General features: G+C 31.5%; 1 long non-coding RNA gene across 1 annotated transcript in view; it reads left to right on the forward strand.

The window, feature by feature from the left end:
• LOC136797015 (uncharacterized) overlaps positions 1-11,332 on the forward strand; it is a 356,578-nt gene that overhangs the window by 175,744 nt on the left and 169,502 nt on the right. The window contains exon 3 of the long non-coding RNA XR_010844811.1: positions 10,000-10,047. This is a non-coding gene — a long non-coding RNA (uncharacterized lncRNA). The remainder of the gene's footprint in view (positions 1-9,999; positions 10,048-11,332) is intronic.

The following is an 11,332-nucleotide window of genomic DNA, read 5'->3' on the forward strand; positions in this document are numbered from 1 at the left end:
TTCGTACTTTTTTTGACATCGTTTATTTATTATTTTATCGACATTGCAAAGTAATGTTTATAGCAATTAATAATATGTACAAATAATATGTTTTTCTAAAAGAAAATAAATTTTGATCTTCGGTGAAGCTCGAGGTGTTGCGCTCTGGTGGATTGGGGCTGATCTTTTTGTTCCTCTCGCTACATCGTCATACAGTATTCCTTATTCTTGCGCCTACTTTTCCCAACAGATCAGAACCTATAATCACTTGGTATTCTCGGGGTATCTTCTATACCACATGGACGATTAAACTTCCCCGCTAGAGAGCCCACCGAGGGTAGCTAAGTGGCATTGACATGCCTGGACCTGGACCACCCTTCTTCTTCCATACCGCCTCTCTAGAACTTCCTGGTTTGCGATGGTGTTAGAGATTCCAGTGGCCACGAGGCCTCTGATTCTTTTTACTCGAATGATAGGCAGACCGCTGCTCCCTTTTCTCACATTGTTGCTCACTAATGTGCGGTCGCTTCTGGTACGCATCTCAAATCTCCTCTCCGGACCTTCCTTCATCACCTGTCCATCCCCACACGTTCCTCCGCTCTTCAGTCCTCGTTCCGAGCCCCTTCCTTCTACCTCCTCCGTCTCTGAGGCCTCTGATGATTCTGTGGACTCCCTTACTGATTTGCTTCTTCTCTAGGGTCTTCTTCTTGGCCTCAGAAGTTAAGGCCTAGTACTAGTGGCATTGACTCCAATATCATCCACATATGCTTCAACAACTACGTTTTTATGCTCTAGGGGTACGATCGGCGCAGAGAAGATGATTTTATGAATTTTTCTGAAACCTGTGCCTAATAATTAAAGCATCGGGAAGGAATTTTTTGGCGCTTTATGCACAGGATCTATGACCCGGTATGTGTACATGGACAATGGAGAGTTCGCATCAACGCGTCAGATGTACGCGAAACTGGTTTTGGTTTCATTTGTGAGATGGAGCCAAATCAGATGGCTGAGAAATATAGTATGTATGTCCGCATGGGGAATCATTTCCAAATACTTATTTGAAGACCGACCTGCTGAAAGATGTGCTAGAGGAATACCACGCTTGAAATGGCAAGACGAATGGAAAAAACTTTAAAAAGGGTCGGTATTGGAAGATAGCAGATGCTTGCCCGGGTCAGGAGAGAGTGGAGGAAGATTATATCCAGGTTCTTTGGGCATTATATAAATAAACCAATACCAATAAATAAACCAATACCATTAAAAGGCAAATGGATCAAAGGAATCCATTTAATCAAGTAATATTAAAATAAAATTTTTAATAATAGATCCTTAATATAATGAAAGTTTATCAGGCTTTCAAAGAGGAAGATGGTATTAGAACTCCAGTTTCATGAAGTTTGCCAGTATGAAATCTTTCCTCCTACAAGGATTACTTATATTCAAAGTTTTTTTTTTTCAATTTTTGCAATTTATTTCTATTCTTTTAAGATTTTTTATCTTGTACATTGTAACTTTATATCAATACAGATCCTATTTTGTGTTAATATATGTAATTTATTAAAAAGTTCTATTACACAAATGCAAAACTAAATACACTTGACTTGCAGGTTGACAATTAAAAAAAAAAAACAGTTAGGCTCTATATTACCAGTTGTGTCTGAAAATGAGTAAATTTTAATTTTTTCCTCATTCCTTTAACATTGTATTATTTCATTTTATATCATGTAATAATTAATGAAGTTAAAGGAAGTAAGTTTTTATGAAGTTCCATTTGAAAAAGAACTAACTATTTTTGGTCAGTTTTTATATATTCCACGTTTTTATACGTTTTGTATTATTTTAAGTTGTAGTATGCACTTTTTTTGCTATAATGTTCGATTTGAATAGAAGACATTTTAGTTTCGTTTTTATACATTTCAAAAAGATGTATATTAGGAGGTTATTGAATGCAATATGTTGATATTATTGTTATTTGTGACCGTAGTTGTGCTAACCATGTTTATAGTTTATTTATTTACCTATTTTAGACAATAGCTATCGTTGACGTATACTCTTCACTTACAGTAAAGCCGCTTCTACACGATGCTATGAACGTTGGTCCCCGAGTCCAAAAATATTCGGAGAGATGAATATTCATACCTTATATTGCACTCACTTTTTTTTTACTTAATCGTTCATAAGTTTACTTGAATATCATGAACATATTTTTTCTTGAAAAATAACTAATTACTTTTTCAATGAAAAAATATGCTAGGCAATTCAAATATTTTTTTAAAAAATTGTTTATAAAGCCAAAATTTTAAAAGATTCTTATTATTTATAGAAACATTTCTTCTTTGTCAGCTCTATTTTCAACGTTGGTGTTCCTTTACTTTATAATCTTCCCCTTATCGGTTTCAAAAAGGAAGAAAAGGAATTAAAAACTGGATAAGAAAGTACAAAGAAAATAAAAAAGGCCCTTTTGGAAGAAAGTTGTTTGCCAGCTAATTGTCTATTATACCCTTCGCAGGCTGAATCAGTGTGCTCTGAACCTTAATTCTCCCTTTGAGAGTGCCATAAGGACTCTTGCCAAGATTGCCGAATCGTCCGTATCCTTTTTCCTAAATCTCAGATATTGTGCCCTTTCAGAAAGTTTTAAACTATGAATCCATTTGGAAACGATGAAAAATAAATATATTTTCCTAATTCGCGATATAATACAATAAGGCTATATAATCGTTTGGTTATGGTATATGGTTATTTGCGAATTCGTGAACATCTATTTATTTATTTCTAATCTTTTGGGTCATTTGAAGGCATATTTTCTAAAGTAACAATGGATGCAACTTAGCATATTAATATCGCCTAAAGATTGTTATATTTTATTGACCTGTTATAATTGAATTGCACAGTTCCTCAATCTACATGCTTTTCGAGGTACTAAATTAGAATTTAAAATTCGCAAATACAATTTTCTCTTGGCTTCTGAGAAATATTGAAAATTGTTTTCACTTTTTTAACCCGTAACTGAGAACGTATTCGTTTTATAGGTAGCACATACGTATTAAAGTAGGAAAATCGTCCGATAAATTTCATCTTTAGGTTTGTAATGTGCAACTCAGAGGTGAGGAGCTGAAGCAAGTTTAAAATTTACATTGTTTGGAAAAAAAATGCGTTACTCTTTGGCTTTGCGCAAAAATCCCCGCTTAATTCACTCATTCTATTTTTAATTTGGTGAATTAAGTGGCTAGGGGAGTCTTAATAAAAATACAGTATACGGAGTGGGGTGTCATGCTATATATGCCAATCATAAGTTTGAAGATTTTTTTCCATGTTTGCAAACCTGGATTAATGTTCCTCTAGCAAGAGAAATGTACTTGACACTGGAGTTTTTCTGGTATAATGCGTTTTATATCAACAGTAATGTAACACTAGTTTAAATTGTCCAATAATGTTTGAAACCTAATTGTTCTGTTTATCTATTTCTCCCGATATGATATGTGGAAATAGAAAATATATATATATTTTTTTTCGGCCAAGACTCCCATTGGAGTCCTATACTGCCTAACCATGGTTGGGGGTCAAAGTTCTTCATTTTGTGGGACCGCCGCGCAATAAAAAAAGTCGACGTCCCAGGCCGGATTCGAACCGGCACCGCCTATAAACATCAAATTGGTAAGGCTGTGTCTTAACCACTGAGCTATGGGCGGCCCATAGAAAATATTGAAATTGATATTAAATTAATTAAGTAAACATTTTATTACTTATTACGTATCAGAAGTAACGAGCTGTCCTTAGTCCGGATATTTTAAAAATTTATTTGATAACAATAAGATAAAAAAAAAAAAAAGGATTTCCAAAACCAAAATTTATACGCCTCTATGTTAGCATTAGAATTATCAAAAATTTAAATCATAAATTTTTTTTTTTTCTTACGTTGGAGTATGTGGAATAATTTCACTTTTCTCTTTTGGCAGCTCAATACATTTGGCATACTTCAGCATTGACGTCTGAAATTCTGTATTTGTTATTGTGGCTACTGACGATAACACCGCTCCAACTTCATACCGATGCACTGTGGTAAAATAATATAAATATATAAAATTTGGTACCTAATATAGTATTACTTTTTTCAACCTCAAACAAATACCGATAGAACTTGCATAATTGTGCCAAAACTGATATTTTATGAAAAAGACACATACATTTTTTTATGTAATTTAATGTAATTTTTTTTTCATCCCTTTCACACACACAAAAAAAAAGAACATTATTTTATAATATGGATTTTTATTGAGTCGTTTTATTCATCATAATCACCAAAGAGGAAATTTTTTGCAAAGTTTCACAAACTGTATTTAAAATTTTTATAATTTTTTTGAACGGTTTTTAGTATTTGAGGTGGAAAGGTTGTAGTGAATCGATATTCAATGGCCGTGAGATAAGCTAAGTGTTCAATTCGGGATAAGATAGATTACAATCCTGTATAGATGGACCTGAAATAATCCTTTTTTTTAGAAGTCCGAAATTGGCTTCCAAATTTTATTCTTAGGGGACTAAGTGTCCCTGAATAAAGATTGGTTTTATCATTTCATTTCATTTTAAATCTTTCCATTTTAAGTCCAAGTTCTGTATTTTTTCAAGAACTCCATCCCACCCTTTTCAGTTCGGCCTTTGACTAGAAGCAATTCGGACTATAATTAAAATGATAAATATAATTCGAAGAAACTTAATTTTGAAAATTGATCATTTCTTTTCAAATCACCCGATAAAGAATCATTTTGAGATTCGCTTCCTCAGATGTAGATAAAGCAGTACAATAGATTGTATTGATACCAGATGATATTTGCATTTAATGTTTTTGTTAAATTAAATTAGTTCAGTTTGGTGTTATCCATAGGATGTCGGATGATGGAGGTTTGTTTGTTATATCTACAAAAGAATTATCTTATTTACTGGTCTCGACTCTCTAAAAAAATAAAAATCTATGTTTTTTGAATTTCAATCAATTGAAGAGAGGTGAAAATTGAAAATTATAGAACCAGAAATGAAATGATAATTAGAGTTTGAACATTTGAATTAAAATATCTTGAAAATTAATAATCAGAGCTGCATAGTGTAACCTAAGGAAATTTTCAGTATTTAATCCTCTTTGTAATGAGCTATAATTTAAAATTGAATTTTGAAGCTACACTGAAATAGAGAGGAGAAAGGCCAATTATATCAATACTTACTGATAATGATATATTATAATAGATTTAAACTATAATTTCCCGAATAAAAAGTATTATTAAATAAAAAATTATTTAATAATTATAATTAAATAAAATAAGAAAATAAATAAGCAAAGTTTTTATATAAAATAAGAAAATAAATAAGCAAAGTTTTTATATAAAATAAGTATCACTTTCAATACAACTTTAATATATCATTTTATTTTCTGAAGTTTCCTTCTGTCAGCCAGTCCCAATATTTGGAACTGTATGACAGTAGGAATATCGAATTATTCTGTTACTAATTTTTTTAGTTATTTTTTACTTAGTTTTCTCGTTACCACATTTTCTGCCTGAGGTGTCTAAATTTGTTTTGGGGAAAATTTATAATCATGCTGGAAATAAAAAGTTGTCCTTAGATTCGAAAATTTTCATTTTTACTTTTGATATTTTTGAAACCTTTACCCTTCGTCGTAAACCTACCGACTGCCCTACAGTATCCTTTTATAGTGTTGCTCTAACCCCTGTCGAACAGATCCATCACCTTGGACTAAATCTGGATAAACGGCTAACCTGGAATCCTCACACAAGACTGAAAAGACAAGAAAGTGCACGTCGATTTCGACTATTACAGTACTTATATTGGTCTAAATTTCTAAATCATTACAGAAGACTGATCTACATGACTGTAATAATGCCAATCGGTGCATATAGAGTTGAGCTTTTGAGTTGCGTTAAGGGCCTCCTCTAGACCTTCGAATTCCTCTCGTATCCAATCCTTACTATCCAAACTCCTTCGAAAAATCCTCAATGCTCTTTACTTTGTCACAAATAGAATCATAGATAAAGACCTTAATGTTCTAAATGTAACCAATCTAGCTCGAGGCAGATACCATCCCTTCTATTATAGGCTCCCTAACCACTAAAACCCTCAAGTTTCTAACCTTGCTTCCCTTTCCATTTGTGACATTCCTCAGAGACGCCTGCAAAGATGATGGCCACGAGACCTGCTAATGTAAAAACGTCAAATGTAAATTTTAATAAAGATAAAAAAAAAACTTTTGAATTTTATCATGTTTTCATTTTTTTTTTTGTCCAGTTCCTAATACATATGAAAATTATCCATTTCTTTTCTATATTGTGCATATTATTGAATGATGTATTGTACAGGTTTCCAACAAGCCTGTCATAAATCTTTAAGTCCAATATTTCAGGAGACTTAAATAATGATTTTTATGTCTAACATTTGGTTCTGGTTAAGCATGCTATCTTACAATATTAAGTGTTTTCTTTTTAGTAGATACCTTGAAGTTTTTCGACCCCTATTTATTTATTTTTTATTTTTAATTACTTGCTTCTTCTACTGCTTCTGTCTCCTGAGGAGTTATCCAGGACTCACTGAGTAGTTATATATACTACTTTTAAAAAGCCATTTTTGAAACTCTTTTCTTTTCTACGAATCCAGTCTTGAGTAAATCAAAGCGTTTCCTTTCCATTATTTTTTTTTTTTTTTTTGCTTACTCGTCAAAGTAAAGAATACCTCGCAACATATGACATTTTAAACAGGCAACCCCTGTTGAGCTAGAAGTGAGAAGCCTTTCTTAGTCGATTATTATAAAATGTTTTTGAGTTATAAGAGTTGCAACCTAGCGAAATTACCTTAATTTTAGATTCATGAAATCTTTGCTTTATACATTTTTCCATTCTGCTTTTTCCTAGAATGAAAATTTGTATTACGTAGACAGGGTCTCAAAAATTACTTTTTAATTCATATACTATTCAAAATTAAACTTAACAGGGGGTGTCAGATTTTGCGAATTATGTTTGTATACACTATGCAGTACTTATTGTATATTAAATTTACATTGTTTTCTTAAAGCTTGACTGATATAACATATGTTTAAAGTGAATTTCTATTTGAAGAAAAATGATTGATTGAGGCTGAATTGTGTATTAATAAAATATAATGTGATTACCTTGCTTCCCGATCGTTTCGACAGTAGTCACTCTGCAAACTTCGCTGCTAACTAAACCCATTTATCAAATTAAGTCCTTGTCCGATTGCTCAAATCTGTTATAACGATCCAGAACCAACAGGTTACATCACTCTTATCACTTGATAATATATTTATTCGTTTTATTTAACGTTTCAAGCATTGACCTATTTTATCTTTTTAAATTATATTGTTTAATTCCTCTCGAATTCAATCCTTACAGTCCAAAATCCTTCGTAAAATCCTTAATGCTCCTTACTTTGTCACAAATCAAATCATCCATCAGGACCTCAATGTCCCCTATGTTGCCAATTTGGCCAGAACCTGATACCAATCCTTCCATAATAAACTTCCCAACCACCCAAACCAACTCGTTTCTAACCTGGCTTCTGCTTCACTACCTAGTAATCCTCTTAGGCGTCTGAAAAGAAGATGGCCTCGAGATCTTATCCTTTAGAAGTGTTTTTGGAGTTCTATCAATGAGTAGATTCTCCCCATGTTTGTATCATGTCATAATATCACTTACAGCAAATTTACTTGATGTGTATATATGTATACAGTTGTAAATACCAATAAATATATATACATATATATATTGAACGTATTTTATTGAAGTAGAAAGTGTAAATTTTCCTTAAAACTTACTTAAATCGTACGAACTTCCAAATTATTTGGGGGGTGAAAAATAAATTAATAGATTCGTTTGGTAATATTTATGAAGAAGAGATGAAGTGGTGTTGTATCATCTCAGATATAAGGATGTTTATTAATTTTAATTATGAAATCCTGACAGCTGCATATGTCTTCAGGGTCCTTCTACTCCAAGTATTTTAGAGAAATACTAAACTTTATTCTTGACCGTTTGGTAATGAAATATTTTTTTTTTTTTTGTGGATGCTTATATTGTTGCCGAGTCCAAAATAATAATTTAATTTTTGTACTTCCTAGCTAAGTTCCTAGCCCCCAATTGGAGCTTTTTTGTTTTTCAATAGATGCAACTTTTTCCATTATTGTAGGTTCAGTTAAACTTGAATGACTTTGAACTGGTGCAGACTAGATTGATAAAACTGAAACCAATCCATTCAGAAACGAAAGGCCTAAATATTCTATTTAGGGCATAACTAATGAAATGTTTTATTTATTCATTGAAATTTGCAACTGTACAATTTTTTTTTTCTTTCCATACCCTCCTAACGAAATAGATTTTGAAAACAAACATATAGGAGGTAGTTATATGTATACCTGGTAGTTTGTAATTCCTTGGATTGCCATGTGGCATTTTAAGATGATGTGCAAGGTACTGTACTGTACAACCATATACAATTAAATTTGATATATGTTAAAGAACAAATGCTAATCTTGGGAAGAAACCACCCAATGGTGGTACTTGTATTCTGGTAATTTCGAGCAAGACCTGCAACGTATGTGATGTTGAGGTCTTTTTTGGATGGATTGATTTGTGAAATAATTAGGAGCACCAAGCATTTTACGGAGGAATGTGGATTGTAAGAATTGGATGCGGGAATACTTTGATGGTTTGGTGGAGCATCAAAGCTCAATTCCTTATGTCTAAAGAAATTTAGATCCAATAGTCGAACTCCCTCAAAATTTGAAATGTGAATTGGGGCCTTTGCCATTTGAATCCTAGAATTTTTTTTTAAATAAAAAAATGTATTACTACTTTTTTATAACTTCATCAAAAATGTTTTGAATGTTCCATGACAACTCTGCTTCTAGGAAAGAGTTTTTTATTCTTAATACCTAATTTTTATTATTATTATCATTTGTGCTTATGCATGTTAGTAAAGATAATAAAATATGTTTGCCTATTGAAAAGAAAAACCTACTTTTTGTTACTGTTCCTAGTAGAGGAAACATGAAGCTAATCTATTCAAAATAGTTTTCGTTTTTTTAAGTGTTTGACTTTTTGAAATTTTTTTTTACCCTTAATATTTCTGAACTTTTTATATAATGTACTGGTTTCCATATAAAACTGTTTTATCTTTATCTTGACATCGAAAGAGTAGAAAGCATTCACATACCAGATTTATTGATACCTACATCTCAAAAAAGACTGCTTTTGAAGCCGAAATTATTAAAGGCGAGTCTTCTTCAGTTAAAGAAATGCATTAAAGTTGAGGTAAAAAAACAACAAAAAAACTCTAAGTAATTACAAGAAATTCTAAAAAAAGGGGAAAGAGTGATTAAATCCGTCATTCTCCTTAATTTGTTTCTCTCTTGTCTATTTAGAGAATTGAAAAGCAACTGTACATATATTTAAATAGATTTATACAATTTATCTTCTTTATCTTCTTTTTGTTATATGAGAGTTGTTTTCTATCAAGATGTTCATATGAGTGCTGGAGTTATCATTGGTTTTTCAACTTCAGGACCTAAACAGCTCCTGGTGACATATCATTCGCATTTATTTTCGCTGGGCAAATACGTAAAACTATAAAACTCCAATGGGCAATACGTATCACTCATCAAGAAGATTGAATTTTTAAAATGATCAATGCAGTCCACAGTTATCATTAAATTACAATGAAGTAATCGTAGTAGTACGTTAAACAAACTATAACAATAAAATAATTCTGTGAATAAACATTGGTCCTCCATAATTGATTTTGGTACCTCTGAAGCTTTAGTTTATAAGTGCCCTCATTGAGTCATAGTATTCGATTAATATTACCAAAAAATATCTTTTTTTTGGCTGATGTGTACTCTTGTATCTTGGAAATTAAATCTTTGATTTATCTTGAATTAAAAAGACATTGATCTTATATTATTTCAAAAATGACAAAAGGTTTAATATAGTGTCTTTTTTATTACAGATTGGCCTGGATCCAATAAGCATTGCTGATTGAACGTTATTTTTTCAGGTATGGCAATATTTATAATATTACTGTCTTAAAGATAATATTTGATTTTTCAATTTCATCCTAAAGTCAATTCTCTACGAATTGTATTGAATTGTTTTTCTTAAATCCGAGGTGGCTCGATTTCTTGAGCTAATGTTGCAGTTTTTGCACCTATACAATCCCAAAAAATAAAGTTAAATTATTGAAAATTTGTTAGTTATTTCATTTTGTGTTAAAAAAAATCACATTTTTTTAACACTATGTTTTCTTTTGCAGTTTTCAAGCATTTAGAAAATGAGAAAGTTTTCTTTTCCCTTTTTATTTAACAGACACAGAAGTGTTAATTATTTGTGTTAAATAACAACTGAAAATGTTTATGATGGCCAGATTGAACCATTCAATCTCTAAAAGAATTGAATTCATACTAAGGATTTTTTTTCTAATCACTGTAAACATGTTATACGTGGTTTTCTATATTTGGTTAAAAAAAGAAAGAAATCCATATTAAATATTTTTTTAAGAAGATGAAAATTAATCATTAACAATATACATTTGATTTTAAAATTTTAGTGAACGCTTTCTGACAAATCAAAAACCTTCATATATTTCCTTCAATATTACAAATTATGATATCTTGTTTAAAAACAATTACTGTATTAATAAAAACTTTTTGAATATACATCCTCACTGCATATCGGTCTAGCAGCAGTTCAAATGAATGATAACTTGAAGCCCCCTATATTGATGAATTTCAAACGTCCATTTCATATTCATGTTCGCTTCCAATCTTTGAGGGATGATTGTGTAATTACCATGTCTTTATATATCGAGATATTTTTGAAATCCCGTTAAATTTTAATCCCTCTCATTTGACAGGAAATCGATGGTGAAATAAATTGCTTTCCGCGACCCCAATTTCAGCCACCCCCGAGCGTGGTTATAGCTTTTTATTGTGGCTTGGACAATATTGACCCCTTATTGAGGCTATTTGCAAAGCGTGTTCAATGTCCTTTTACATCAAAAGCCTTCAATAGGAATTTAAATGATGCTTAACAACAAGATTCAATGGGTCCGTGTAACATGTAATGCTAGAATCGTTTATAGTGTGAAACAGCATATTTAGATGTTAGTATTAAATTGTTATATAAATTATTAATGTCAAGGTTAACTCAGGCTTGAGCTACTGGTTGAGAGTCTTTCTCCAATAAAGGAGTAACGACCTGTTCAAGAAGGCTATTATTCGGTAACGTCGTTGAGCAAAATATCTTGTTAATATTGCAGACAAACTCTTTTTATTCTTAAATAT

Source organism: Halyomorpha halys, unplaced genomic scaffold, assembly GCF_000696795.3.
Source record: "Halyomorpha halys isolate HHAL.00 unplaced genomic scaffold, Hhal_1.1 Scaffold41.1, whole genome shotgun sequence".
NCBI lineage: Eukaryota > Metazoa > Arthropoda > Insecta > Hemiptera > Pentatomidae > Halyomorpha > Halyomorpha halys.